Source organism: Electrophorus electricus, chromosome 20 (genome assembly GCF_013358815.1).
Source record: "Electrophorus electricus isolate fEleEle1 chromosome 20, fEleEle1.pri, whole genome shotgun sequence".
NCBI classification, from domain to species: Eukaryota; Metazoa; Chordata; class Actinopteri; order Gymnotiformes; family Gymnotidae; genus Electrophorus; species Electrophorus electricus.
This window is the reverse complement of record NC_049554.1, coordinates 3,245,174-3,258,928: the sequence shown is the minus strand read 5'-3', so window position 1 is coordinate 3,258,928 and position 13,755 is coordinate 3,245,174. Positions and strand designations below refer to the sequence as shown.

The 13,755-nt window shown below is 43.0% G+C and overlaps 1 long non-coding RNA gene across 1 annotated transcript; it reads right to left on the bottom strand.

Moving 5' to 3' along the window:
• Positions 1–1,459: 1,459 nt before the first annotated feature.
• Positions 1,460–11,613, bottom strand: LOC118240373. The gene is made up of 3 exons (XR_004775384.1): positions 11,475–11,613; positions 9,433–9,637; positions 1,460–3,351 (listed from the first exon to the last, which is right to left on the bottom strand). It is a non-coding gene; the product is annotated as an uncharacterized LOC118240373 (long non-coding RNA).
• Between the last annotated feature and the right edge of the window lie 2,142 nt (positions 11,614–13,755).

Genomic DNA, 13,755 nt, shown 5'->3' with positions numbered 1-13,755 from the left:
GTGCCCTGGAATCCAGAGCCCTCAACATTACCAGCAATTGACGAATGGATGAGAGTGAACGTTTGGGAAAGCACACACCAAAAAATCCACCAGGCAATTACTCGTTTCCAGCACCATGCTAACTGTAGGAGAGCACCTGCAATTACATATTCACCAGAAGACCAGGTATGGTAATCCACCAGGGATATGCACCTTAGGGGTAGCAGTAAGATAAAACCCTGCTACCTAGGCCCATTCTTAGTGAAGAAAAAGATCAGTGATATTACTTACTGTCTGAAATTGCCCAGTTCCTATTGAATTTTGCCATCGTTTCATGTATCTCTGTTTAAGCCCTATGTTACAGGATCATTAACATCTCCTTTAGTGGAGAATGCTCCCCCACCACTGGAGTTCGAAGGCTTCTTGTCTTACACTGTCTGGGAGATACTGTACTACAGGAGACGTGGGAATGAGATACAGTATCTCATAGACTTGGAGAGTTACATACCAGAGGAGAGGTGCTGTGTCCCCAGGAAGGATGTATTGGATCTCTTTTTGAGCTTTGATTTTCATAGATCCAAGATAGGCCCACTCCTCGACCCAGAGGTCGTCCTCGCGGCCGTTCAGCACTGCCTGCTGACTCAGACTCCTGGGGGGCAAGGATACCGTCACGCCTACCACAAGAACACTGACAACATTACCCATAATCCCCCTGTTCATTCCCAGTCTCTGGATTATTACTATCAGCTGTGTCTTGTTATCCTAATGTGTCTTTGTATATATAGCCCTGTGTTTAGTCAGTCTTTGCAAAGCCATGTTTGCCTGCCTTACGTTTCTGTGTATTTGGATTATTGTTGTGTTTTTTAGTTATGATCCCTGCCTATCATTTGGATTTACCCTTTGTGTTTGCATGTTTGGATTGTCTTTGGTTACTACCTCTAACTGTTTTTTTTACCATGACTTGGATTGCCCTTACTTTATTAAACTGTTTTCCTGCACTCGACTCCATTTCTGTCCAACATACGTTACAATACAGAGTTCAAGGTTATAAAATTAAGACGATATGAAAAAACACAGGAACTAAGTAGCAAAGAAACAACTGTTTATTATGTATTTTTGCATGCTGAGTCTAAATACGTTTTCAGAATTTCTCTATCAACTAGTTTTTGTTTTTTTTGTTCCTCCATTACTTTTACATCTTCATGTAAGGCATTTAGCAGAAGGGATCTACCAAAGTAATTTTAGCTGTCTACTTAAGGTAAATAGATTATACTCACATATCATTATATATAGTAGGCCTATGGAAAATCGGTACCAGGAAAGTGGAGCCCCTCAGTGTATGCAGTTTACTACTGGACCCTGAAGATGTATGCTCCTGAGGCCAAATATTGGCGAAATACATACACCTGTACAAAATTTTTTATAAGTGTAATAACAGCTTTATTTATGAATAAGTCACATATTCATATTGTAAAATTAACCAAAAACCATGCCTGAGAGAAATACATACAACAGATTTGAATTCAGCATAAAAAGATCTATGAGGACCCCATATTTGAGTTTGCACAAAAATATATATTGTTACTCAGTGTTATTAAATGAGTTTTGAAGAAGTAACTCAGTACTTGAGTAGTCTTTTCAACAGATATGTACAGATACTTAAAAAAACAAACAGATTTCTTACTTTTAATTAAGTACTAATTTAAATGACTACTTTTACTTCTACTTGAATATTTATTTTAAAGCAATGCTACTAATTGTTTATCTATGTAAAAGGATCGGCAATGATGGTAGTTGTAAAAATATCTAGTTATTCACTTTTCTTACCATTCCATCTACTACGGTGGACAAAAGAGCACAACTTTATGAACAGTACTTGTTACTGTAGAAACCTGCATGATTTTGAAAATCATAGAGCTAAGTATGTACATGTAGATATGATAAATATGATGTTTTTAATGGTTAAGTTTTATGTTCACAAAATGTAAATTCTCAAGTAAAAGGACTTTTTTTTTTTGCCTTTGAAAAGGAAATGGAACTTTATATTAAATTTGCTAATTGGGCCCCCTTTAAAAGCTTGTTATAAAGTTTGTTAATGCATGTATGTACTTTAGCTATGACTAATGATTTGTTGTGCAATTATAGGTATGTTTTGCATATGCATTTGATGGTGTGTAGCTTATTTCAGCTTGCCTAACTAGAGCTAACAGCAAAGGTGGTGTGTTGGCAGATGTTACGGTAATGAGGCAGTTTACTTGCTAGCTGGCTAGTCACTGTACTGCAAATAGGCAGCTGGATATTGTGGTAACAATGCTGGCTTAAGTTACTCGCCTAAATTACTCAATCATCGCATAAAATAGATTGCCAAAATGATCCATCAGGTCAAGGACAAACCAAGGTACTGAACTGTAAACAGCTTTAACATCCAACTGACAACAAAGTGCTAATAAAAAGAACTGAACACTGTCAAATGCTGATTAGCAGAAGATTCTTGCAGGTTCGATTTTTATATATTGCTTATTTCCCCAGTTAATACTATATCAGGTAAATATAACGAGTAAATAAGCGGACCATCAAAATTTGATGTTTTAAAATAAAAATTCACCATATCTAGCACCAACCAGAATGCAAGTGATCAGCTGTGGCTGCAGCATAAGGGGGCCAGTAATCAGGGACTTTTAAACTTAGAAATTATTATTCATTTAAACATTTTTTTCTTGAACATGGGGCAAACTGTTCATCTGGCAAGAAAGATAATTTTTTTAATTTAAATTGAAAATGGCATCAAGGGGTAGGTGCTTGAGCACTCTACCACCACCACCACCTCACGCACTTGAAAAGCCTCAGTGACAAAGTAGCAAAGAAGCACAGACAGCAGAATTTGGCTGAGAAGATCTAAGCTCATTATTACAGACTAAATGCTTGGCAGTAAAGCAGCAGTGATTGTGTTTTTCCTATAAGTACATTAAGGCTTGTTGATAGCGAGTATATTGTGTCTTCGAGCTACCTTTTTTCACAAATGTACGCCAAAATGCGTATTGACTGTCTGCGAATAGTGACGGGTTTCTCCTAGAACAAAGTACATGTGCAAATCAGACTTACCAGCTCAGCCCCCTGAGCCGAGGTATAGGGAAGAGATTGGGCTTCAAGAATTGCATTCCACAATGTACACACAGCATAGTCCCATACGTAGATGCCATCACTCGGTTTGGAACAGGAGCCATCAACAAAAATGTGTGATACATGTTCCAAAGCTAAATCATACCTACAGCATGATTGTACAAAGATCATTGAGGAACAGTTGTGCTCCTCTGGTGTTGGTGCTGACTTCGGGAGAGACAACATTTGATGCAGGATGAAGGCTGGAGAGGCCTGCAGAGAAGAGAGTTTGATAGTCAAATTAATAGAGCATGTCACTGTGTTTTCATAGCTGCTGTGTCTCTTTGCTGTTATTTGCTGTGTGGCGGATGTATTTAACACCTTGGTGACCTGATGACTGATATGCAGGGTTAAGTTATGTAAAAGAACTAGTTTCTCAGCATCCTGTTCCAAAACACCAGCACCAGCTAGAGTGTGTAAACATGCAGGTTAGGCCTTAAGCCAAGTTATCTTAAGTTTTCGATAGGTATGTCACATGTCTGTAACCTCCAATATGCTCCTGTGCCAACACCCCTGCCATGACCCCGTCATCCTCACAGATGTGGAGATAAAAGGGTAAGCCTAATGCTGGAGTAGAGCAAGAGATGACTTTAGGGCAGAGAAAGCTGCCATCAGTTCAGCTGTTTATTCAATATGCTCAGGAGAGTCAGTTTTACATACAGAGTGTAGGGTCTTACCATTAAAAGAGCAGTTAGGAACCCAAGCCCTGCAACAGTTCACAAGTCCCAAAATCCTTATTATACCTTTTTTTTTTTGATGGGGGGATGAATCCCAGGTATTTCACCTAAGTCCAGCAGTATTGGAGTTTCTCCAGCGAGGCTTTGAAACTGTACAAGGCTAGGTTCTTCAGCAGGGCCAGTGAACCCCACTCACGGGTATTGTGGTCAGCAGTTGACAGGAACAGATCATTTGTGTACTGTAGGACATCAGACTCTTTGGGGATGGTTAGGTTAGCAAAAATTCATGAACAGTGGCAGCAAAGACAGTAGGTAAGTCAACAAAACCCCGCGGCAGCCTAGTCCAAATGAATTAATTATATTTGAATATAAAAGCAAAAATGGGCTGTGTGCCACATGGTTGTGTTCACATGAGGTCAAACTCACTTGATCCTTGTGTTCTGCCCATGCCTGCGGCCTGGTTTGACATTGCCACAGGACTAGGAAGAGGCATTTAACCCAATTCATGCCTGTTTCCTGCATCATTTTATCTAATCCCCCTTTAATGGTTCCATTTGCCCTTTCTACCGCCCCTGCGCTAGAAGGGTGATAGCTGCAGTGTTTTCTCATATCCACTCCTAGATATTTAGTCAGAGCTTTTAAGCCTTCGTGTACGAAGAGTGTTCTGTTGTCACTGGACACTCGTTGCGGCAACCCCCACCGGGGAATAATTTCTCTCAGTAGCGCTTTTGCTACTGCATCACTATCTTGTTTTCCCGTTGGGAAGGCCTCCACCCACTTACTAAACATGCACACACACACAAGCATGTATCTCTTCCCTTCTGCTGGTGTTAGTTCTACAAAATCTATCTGCCAATGTTGAAATGGTTCACTAGGTGGCGTGTGTCCAGCGGGTGCATGTTTGGTATGATTGTCTCCATGCGGTGTATTTTGTGCACATACCAGGCATCAGGAACAAAAATTTGGGGTGTGTGTGTTTATTCCCGGTGCATACCAATGTCTCGTTATACTCTCCACTATCCCCCCTTTGCTCATGTGACTCCTCCCATGAGCAATCTCACTTAATCCTTTTATATAAGATGTGGGGAGACATGGTTTGTTCGAGTCTGGGTGTACCAATATCCCGCCTATTTGTTTACACCCCCCTTTTTTTCCATTTCGCATAGTCCTGTGGAGTGGCTTGTCTTTGGATATCTTTGGTAGTTATTCGGGTTTCAATATCTGCTTGTGCCATTTGTGGATTGAGTGGCTGTAATGCTGTAAGTTGAGCTACTTTATCCGCATGAGCATTTCCTTTTGACACAGTGTCATCTGCCTTTGTGTGTGCGGCACACTTCATAATTGCTACTTCCTTTGGCAGTTGGATTGCTTCCAATAGTTCTGCTACCAGGTGGTGATTTTTTATCTTTGCTCCTGAGCTGGTGAGAAAGTTGCAATGTTTCCAAATGGCCCCAAAATCATGTACCACTCCCAAGCATATCGGGAATCAGTCCAAACATTCACAGTCTTATCCTATGCTAGCTTACATGCCTGTATGAGTGCGACAAGCTCAGCTGCCTGCGCTGAGTAGTTAGATGGGAGTGGTTCCGCTTTCACCACTTCCGTGTTTGACACGACGGCAAATGCTGCTCGATTAGTTCCTCGAGAGTCACGTTTGGCTGAGCCATCCACAAACAACTCCAGGTCCGCGTTAAATATCGGTTCCTCCTTTAAATCTATTCTAGGAGATGTTGCAATTTCTAACACTTGCTGGCAGTCATGGGGTTCCCCCTCCTCCTCTGTAAGCGGTAGAGTGGAGGGGCTCACGGTTGTGCATCGTTTCACAGTAACATTTGGCATGTCCAATAAAGCAGTGTGGTACCTGAGCCATCGCTGAGCGGATAAATGTGCCACCTTTTGGTCCTGCAATATTCGTGATACTGCATGGGGAACATGTAGGGTCAGTTTAGCATGCCCTACTATATCTCTGGATGCTACTAGGGCCTTTTCTGCTGCGGCTACTGCTCTTATACACAATGGCAGGCCTGCTGCAACTGCATCCAGCTTTCCTGAGAAATAGGCTACTGGCCTCTGTTTGTCCCCGTGTTTTTGCGTTAAAACGCTTGTCATGTATTGTCCTTTCACATCCACTGTCTGTTCGAATGATTTACTGAGGTCTGGGATGCCTAAGGCGGGCATGACCTATAATAATTGCTTCAATGCTGTAAAGGCTGCTTCAGCTTCTGGCGTCCACTCTAACTGAGAGGAATTCGACCCCTTGGTCGGTATTATATTTCTGAGTGGCCCCTCATGCTCTGCATAAGATGGTATGAACGTTCTACAATAGGAGCACATGCCTAAAAAGGACAGCAGCTGTTTTTTCGTCGTAGGCTTCGGTATAGTCAAAATAGCATTTTAGTCAGCATGCGCATTTGTTCGGTAATGTCATGTCCTAGAAAGTGCACTTGCTGCTTGCAAAACTGTAATTTAGATTTGGATGCCTTGTGGCCTTCTCCTGCTAAATAATGTAGCAGTGCCACCGTGGCTTGTTTACACGCTTCTCGTGTTTTTCCACAAATTAAGAGATCATCAACATATTGCAGCAGAGCTGTTCCTTCAGGGAGCTCTAAAGCCTTTAGGCTTCGGTGCAGGGCGGCATTGTAAATAGTTGGTGATTCACAATACCCCTGACACAACCTTGTGAATGTGTATGGCTTTCCTTCAAAAGTGAAAGCAAACCAAAATTGGCTATCCTTGTGCACAAGCTTGACCCCCCTTTTGCAATTTAACCTATATGGGGCTGGCATTTTCCACGCTTTTATGCTCGGGCTGTACATAATTTCACACTGGGATTCTTTTACCCAGTCAGTTGCGCTCAACACGCGTTTAGTCCAGAATCCTACTCTCTGCCAGTCTGGGTCGGCATGTGTGCTAGCCAGCGACACATGAGGTGCTGCATGCGAGACCGAATATAAAAATTTCTGTTAAGCTGAGAGCTGCACCACTCCCGCAGCCCACTCGCAGTCCCATGCTATAGCTGTGATAATCAAACTGTCGCTGCCCCCTAAGTCAAATTTCTGCTCAAAATCAACGTCTGATCCCTCATGGACCTTCATCATACAGTGAATAGAGTCACTTTGTTTAATAATCAGCTCACCAGGTAGCGTGTTAGTAACTTCAGTCATAAAATGTGTTAGTACTTCCCCAGCAGTGCACTGCAATTCATAAACATACAAAGGGACCCCCACTTCTAACTGGACTCCCTGTGTGGGTGTTTACCACGTGACAAATAACCCCTCTGGGTTGCTGCTAATTGTGCATCCAAGTTTACACATTATGTCTCTAGCTAACAAATTAATTGGACACGTTTCTGACACCAAAAAGCTGTGTTTGAATTGGCTATTTCCTAAACTACATTGGAGAGGCTCGGACATCCTTTCATCGATGGGATGGCCTCCCACTCCAATTACTGTTATCCCATACCCTGGTCTCATTCTACATTCTATTAAACCTTCTCTCAACACCAAGTGGGTGGCACCACTGTCAGCCAAAAACTTAACATTTTTTCCCTCTACATTCACAGTTACTTCAGGGAGGCCTCTTGACCCTTTACTAATCTGCTGTAGTAATTGGTCATTTAAATTTGTTACTTCCCGTTTGCCGTCTTCCTTCAGTGGTTCGTCGCTGTCCTGCCTCTCCTCCGCCCGCCAAACTTCCACAGCCATGCTGTCACTATCTTCCCCTTTTTCTTCAGGACAGTCTCTTGCAAAGTGTCCGAATTTTCCACAATTGTAGCATTCCCTTCCTCCAAACTCTTTTCCTCGACCTCTTCCTCTCCCTTGTCCGCGTCCGCGTCCTCTGCCACGTCCGCGACCTCTTTCCCTGTCTCCTACTGTTTGGAGCATGGTCAGCATCGCCTGGTGAGTGATGTCGGTGCGCTGGCGCTCCCGTCTAGCATCCTTCTTGCCCAGATTAGTTTCATGATGCTTGGCGTGTTCTTCAATAGTTGACAAAGGGGCTCGACTATAACCGATGCAGTTTTTTCTGATGAGATCGCTAATGTCCTTTCTCATATTCATGACGAAGCTATTTCTCAGATGAGCTTCCCACGCCCCCACCTCTCCGGGGCCCGCTGCACGTTGTGCTGGTGCATTAATTCCACAATGATCAGTATGGACGCGTGTCAAACAGACGAGGAAATCAGCCACGGGCTCGTCATCCCTTTGTTTGCATGCTGCTATCATGTCGGTGTTAATAGTTGTCAGGTATGCTGCTTCCACCCTTTCGATGAGTCTTCTTATCATCTCTCTGTATGGGCCATTTAGGTCAGGCTGCCCTTGGGGCGGTGCATTCCACTCAGGCAGATGGAGACGAACATCTCCATCCACCCAGTCTCTGTCAATGCGGTTATACTGCGGTCCGAGTCGAATCATAAGCAATCATCACAGTTCAGCCTGAGTTGGTCTGCAGAACTGCACAAATGCCATAAGTTCATGTCCGAAGTGTCATCCGCCGATATCGCCTGGTTTGCTCAGGCCGTCAACCGCTTTCATGATGTCGTCTACAGTCCAGTGGCGGTGGACCATAATTACTTCATCTGGTCCAGACACCTCCATCATCGGGAACTGCGGGGTGCAGCCTGCCTCAGGCTCTGCAGATAGCTTTATAGTGGTGTGACTTCGAGTGCGATGAGCCACTGGTGAGGTTATTGCCTCCAGTTGTCGTCTTGATTCGTCATATAGAGACGGCTTTGGTGTCAGCGATGAAGTCCCTGGCTCAGGATATGGAGGTGGGTTTGTTGGCGCTTGCGGCTGTTGAATCAGCTGGGGGGCTCTCGGCGGGGCGGCATCGAGGTCAGGATCAGCTAAGGAAACACACTGAGAGACTTCATTATTTCCTTTTCTATGCCCTACCTCCTGCTTTCTCTGTCTTTTTTCAGCCTGCCTTTTCCAGAATATCTTCACTGTTCTTGTCAAAATATTTCCGCGCTTTCTTATAAGCCTCCCTTGGTTTAACCTTTACTCTTTCAACCAATTTAAGTAAATATGCAACACTCAAGGTCCCCGATGCATTAAACCCATAGTATTTAATCCAGAACGGGACATATTTATTTACATGTTCCCCATAGTCTGTACTCATTTGGAAGAACAGGCTACTAGAAAACTTGTCTTTGCTAAATTCATATTCCTTACTTTGCCCATTACCCATTTATTTATTTATTTATTTTTATTTTTTTTGTAGGTAAGGGTTGCACAAATGTGATTGCAATATAACCAAATAATATGAATAATATGGGTACGGGTGACTCCCCCCCCCTGTTGTCTGTCTTTCTGTTAATCACGTCTCTAACGTTGCTTAAATTAGTTCCACTCCAGTAATTCGTGCTGGTTTACAGAGTTTCCTCCTTTCTCTATGGGGCGTCCTGGCGGCCCGGGCCTATTTTCCCTTACACTTGTACGTCTACACAGTGTGCCTAACTCTTTTAGGCTATTGGAGTCCCATAATCCGGAGTCCCAGACTCCTTTATGAGCGCTAGTATTCCCTACTACGCTACTTACACAGGCGCGCCCCCAGGCAAACTCTGGCGGATTTCTATATTCGAACTTTTAACGATTGGTTTACTATTTCCACCACTTACTTTCAGTTCGTTAGATCAGGCGGAGCACACCACCACTTTGAGTCAAGCGGGACATCACTCCCTGGTTAGGTACTTTCCCGTATTCTTGTGGGTTTCCCTCTTTCTCCAGCTCAGTCGAGAAATTCTCTCTGAGGAGCGTCCTCGAAGTTCAGTCACCGCTGCTCCGCGTGGTGCCCCTCGCTGATCCTGCCGACTGGGCCAATTTCTGTGGTGGAAATTTGAATAAACAGCAAGTCAGACGTGATTAAAAGAGTAATTTAATAAAGAAAATAGGACATACAAAACACAGCTATGTGAGAGCTAATGCTCTGAAGCAAAAGCTCTAAAGGGGTAGACTGGCTCTGCTCCTTATACCTAGACTTCACCCCCAGAGAGGGATGCTCTGTATCCCTGTTTACCCATTCCCTGCTCCTTATACCTAGATTTCACCCCCAGAGAGGGATGCTCTGTAATCCTGTTTACCCATTCCCTGCTCCTTATGCCTAGACTTCACCCCCAGAGAGGGGTGCTCTGTATCCCTGTTTACCCATTCCCTGCTCCTTATACCTAGACTTCACCCCCAGAGAGGGGTGCTCTGTAATCCTGTTTACCCATTCCCTGCTCCTTATGCCTAGACTTCACCCCAGAGAGGGGGTGCTCTGTAATCCTGTTTACCCATTCCCTGCTCTTATGCCTAGACTTCACCCCCAGAGAGGGATGCTCTGTAATCCTGTTTACCCATTCCCTGCTCCTTATGCCTAGACTTCACCCCCAGAGAGGGGTGCTCTGTAATGCTGTTTACCCATTCCCTGCTCCTTATACCTAGACTTCACCCCCAGAGAGGGATGCTCTGTATCCCTGTTTACCCATTCCCTGCTCCTTATACCTAGACTTCACCCCCAGAGAGGGATGCTCTGTATCCCTGTTTACCCATTCCCTGCTCCTTATACCTAGACTTCACCCCCAGAGAGGGATGCTCTGTATCCCTGTTTACCCATTCCCTGCTCCTTATACCTAGACTTCACCCCCAGAGAGGGGTGCTCTGTATCCCTGTTTACCCATTCCCTGCTCCTTATGGCGATGAACATTCCTGCAGTACCAGAGCACTCACCAGGACAGACACAGTTTGCAAGATAAAATAAGCCTAATCCCTTTTTACGACACTTGCAGGTCACGACACATGCAGGTCGTTAGGCAACATTCCAACAGTCGTTTTGTTCACACAATATACAGAGACAGAGTATGCAGACTAAACTATTCATATAAGATTATATAATAAAAGGATTAACATGATTATATATGAATCATTACATATGAATCACATGATAATACATGATCGAATAATATTTTCCATCCCCCATTGCATGCACAATTGCATGATCTAACCTTCTTTTTAGGGAAGGCGTCAGTGGCTGCCAAATTGCGAGTATGAGTCAGAGCATCATTCAGCGGATCATGAGTTTAGAGACATGAAATCTAACAACAGTGGCTGAGTTTTTGGAAATAAATGTAAGGTTTCAGAGTTTTCAGTCAGTTTTCAGTCATCCTTACTGAGACCTGCCTCTTCAGTCCAGACCTTCTCGAAAAGTTTAACAAATACGATAGTAGACCCCTTTTGTGGGACTTTCTCTATTTCACACCTTGTACCAAACTGAGAAGGGGGTCGAACTTTCCAGGTATGTTAATAGAGAGGCATGCCTTGGTTCTTGCATATTCAATACCCTTTGTTTTCACAATAGGGGAATTCCTCTACCACATACAGGGATACAGAAATAAATAAGATCCACCATGAATCATTAAAACAAAGCAAATCATACATTTTCTACCAATTTCTACCTCCTGGTATTAGAATGAACTTTGTAACACAAACCCTAGGAGGAGTGGAGCAATCGAATAATCAATTCCTTAATTCCTTTTCTGTTTTCTAGAAGTTACAAACTACTGACTTTAATAGATTTTGTCTAATTGGTTCATATAAGATTTCTAGTAAACACAATTAGGAGTGGTTAACAATTTGTTTGCCAGTCAGGAGGTCAATCGTAATATAGTAAAAGAGACTTCACCTCCAATTGACAATTTCACCTCCAGTTGACAATCCTGGATGAGCCCCAAAAACAGTTAGATCCTGTAGCCTCTTGGTCATGTCTTTCTCCAGGCCGTTCTGTCTAAATGTGGAGTGCATTCCCAAATCAAGACACTAGAAACTGTCATTATTAGTAGCACAGGGAAGGTATTTGTAGGGTTTGAGGAGTATGTAAGGAGGAAGGAAGTGACACAGGGAGGGGAAGTGGGATGTATGCGTGCGTGTGTGTGTGAAGGTCATGGAAGCGATAAGATAAGAGTAGTACTGGGAGTAGTACTCTCCTAATCCTGACAAAACAGAAGTGCTTCTATTAGGCACACAGACGGCTAGAACCTCACTCTAATTACTTAATGAACCTCAATGATCTCACAATCACATCCTCTTTAACAGTTAAAGATCTTGGAGTGATTATGGATCCCATTCGAAGCTCATGTAAATAATATTATACAATAAATATAGGACCACCTTTCTCCACCTCAGGAACATTGCAAACATTGGGAGCGTACTCTCCTCACATGATGCAGAAAAGCTAGTGCATGCATTTATCAATTCAAGATTGGTCTACTGTAATGCCTTACTATCTGGCTGTACCACTTAGTGTCTAAGCAAGCTCCAGCTGGTTCAAAATGCAGCAGTCAGAGTTCTTACTACAACTAGGAAATTTGATCACATCACTCTTATCTTAGCTACATTACAATGGCTCCCAGTAAAATTTCATATTGATTATAAAATACTTCTAATGACCTACAAAGTACTGAGTGGTCTTGCCCCACAGTACCTTAGTGAACTCCTAATGTGTCACAATCCACCACATCTGCTTAGATCAAAAGGTGCAGGCTGTTTACTAGTACCAAGAAAAAGAAAATCAGGGCAGAGCCTTTTCCTATAAAGTTCCCACATTATGGAATAACCTTCCTGTAAATGTTTGAGACTCAGACACAGTCTCAATATTTAAGCCTAGGCTGAAAACCTGTACAGTCAGGCATTTTATTAACTACTTCCCATCTTGGGTAAAGGTGTAGCCCCATGTCTACATGGGCATTGAGAGTTCTGGTAAACTGGGATGGTATGGTGCTGTCACTTCACTACTCTTTTGTCACTCAAGTTTGTTGACTGAGAACAGCAGAGTGCTGATTTTCCAGGGTGCCCTCATGCCTGTGTTTCCTTCTGGCTCTTTCCTTTTAGCTGTGCTTCCATAGCTAGATCTGCCAGATTCCATCTTTGCACATTATAGTTCCCTAATTTACATACCCTCATACTTGGACATGCCTAATAATCTATTCTCTCTTTCTAACGAGGCATACCCACCCCTGATGTCATGTTCTTACAGAGCCTCAACCCGTCTCAGCTACCATGCCTCCTCCCACAAACCCTTGATGGCCCCCTGTTGTGGCCCACCTCACCTCCACCCCAGCCAACTTCTTCGCCGTTGCTCTTGATGAATATACGAGACCAGACTATGACTTTTAGAAACCAAGAATAGACATTGCATATTTCTTTATTTTTATTTTTCTTTCTCACTCACTACTTATTCTGCTCCTTATTGTTTATATTGTTGCTATTGTGGTGTCCATTGTCAGCCAGCCTTTGAGTCTTGGTTCCTCTCAAGGTTTCTTCCTATTGCTCTAGCGAGTTTTTCCTTGCCACTGTCACCCTTAGCTTGCTTACTGGGGACTTGGACTTGGACATTTGAAAAGCTGCTTTGTGACCATAGCTGTTGTAAAAATATATATAAATAAATTTGACTTTGACTACATTTGTCTTGCTTCATCTCCCCACAAAACCGTATAAGTAGTAATCATTATTGTCAATTCTGATAGTACTTCTGTTATACAGGATATAGAGTAAATATAGATGGCAACATTCCCCAAATAAACACACATACACACGTACACCTACATTTAAGTCTTGACTCACATTCACAAATTTGTTCATTTGTTCATAGCTGAAAACTGAACACTCCAATGTGTTCTGGCTAACTCCAATTCCAATTCAGATTCCAAAATCGGCACTTTTATACATGCTTATACACAGTCACACACACATACACAGACACATACACACACACATACACATGCACACACACACACACACACACACACACACACACACACACACACACACACACACACACACACACACACACATACACACACACACACACACAACACCACACACACACACACACACACACACACACACACACATATATACATACATACATACATACATATCTATACACACACTCACACATTGTTTTG